Below are 1,846 nucleotides of genomic sequence, written 5' to 3' on the forward strand. Positions count from 1 at the left end.
GAGCGCTCACTGACTGACGCGGCGAGAGAGGCTCGCTTAGCTTTGAAAACAACGAGAAGAGAAGAAGAGCAAGGACATGCCAACTTGGAAGGTCAACTTTATAGTGCTGGTATTGCTGACTAAAGGTAAAAACCGTTCAAAGTTAATATTTTCAATATTATGTACGATTTTTTCCATTTTCAAACTTTAAACGCGTTTTTCTCGAAACCACTTTTTTTAATACGGCCAACACAATTATTCAGCCAATTTTGATCCGATCGATTTCAAATTTTGACAGAAGTTTTATAACATCATTTTCTAGAGAAGTTCGTAGGATTTTGTTGAAAAGCTGAAAACTTTTTGTTTTACGACCGATTTTTCATGCTTTTTTTAGAGGAAAAAAAATTTTTTTTTCGAACTTCCGCCAATTTTTTAAAATTTGATATTTTCTAAAACCCCTATGTAGTTCCCTTGTTTTTAGTCCAAACAATAAGAAAACTTTGTTTTTTTGTTCCAGATCAATAGCGACGACGAAAAATTGTTGGCAGTGAAGGCCTTTCTCAAAATTCCTGTGATGCTTATAGCTCTGTACAGACGCCATTTTGTTTTTAAATACTTTGCAAAAATTAATTTACATACTTGAAAACATGTATAATAAAGTCATCTAATTAGTTTTTGCATCTAATATAATGTCTTTCTAAAAAAAAATTCCAAAAATGACCTTCAAAAACAGCCCTCTACATAGGTGTTACCCCTTAAGAAATACACCAGAAAAACAGTGCTCTCTCTTTTAGCTGACAGAATCTCATATTATTTAATCATACCTATGACAGTGCTTCTGTCATATTTTTTCTGAGAATTTTTTTCGACAAGTTTAGTTTTTTATACGTTTACACCATAATTAGCATCATGCACAATCTGATAATATAGAACATTGCACCCTAACTTACTGACTGCTACACTTAGAGGTTAGGTTAATGCACAGGAAGAGGTGGCTCATTCCGCCCCAAAACAGTGGCTCATCCCGCCCCATATGACATTTTTAGTCAAATAAAAATTTCACCTATTTCGGTTTTACAATTATATATAAATCTGTTGAAAACTTAAAGCCTAATAAATAAGCTATCTAAATAACCACTGGAAAACATCTAATATGTGATTTTGCGTGATTCTTGAATCCTCTTAACCAGGGGGGTGACTCGTCATACGAATGCGCCGTGTCAGTTTTGTGAAGGACGGCAGAAAGTGAAACACTGGCGCCACTAGCGCTATTCCCTATATTTGAATGAAAGCTTATTAGAATCATAGGAGATTTAGTATTTTTCACAGATTTTGTCATATTTTGGACGTTTGTGGATAATTTAAAAGCTTTGAGCATGAATCAGGCAAGGATTAACTGTTTCCAGAATTAAAATAATGTTTATCATTTAAAAATAGACCTTAAAAACACTGAAAATGTCGGTTTTTAATTTTTAAGTGGAGTAACATGGTATAATATTAAGATTAAGTCTTTAAAGTTTATAACAAATAAATTAAATTTTCTGAAATGATAATTTAAAAAATATGTTTTCTATTTTGTATGACTCTAATGATTAATAAATTAATGATCCTAATGTATTATTACATCATAATAAAAATACACAAGAAATTATAAAAGTCATAATTTTTATTATTCAGTATATGGTATTGAACTTTAAACGGCTGACAAGATTATTAATATTAGAGTTATTAACTTTACTGTACATTAAGTGATTTATTTATTCATATTTTGAATTAAAAGATGAGGATAGAAATTAAATATTGAGTAATAACAACAGGAGGGCATACAGGAATAATAAATGCCAGATTAATTAATTTAAATAAATTT

Source organism: Belonocnema kinseyi, chromosome 3 (assembly GCF_010883055.1).
Source record: "Belonocnema kinseyi isolate 2016_QV_RU_SX_M_011 chromosome 3, B_treatae_v1, whole genome shotgun sequence".
NCBI lineage: Eukaryota > Metazoa > Arthropoda > Insecta > Hymenoptera > Cynipidae > Belonocnema > Belonocnema kinseyi.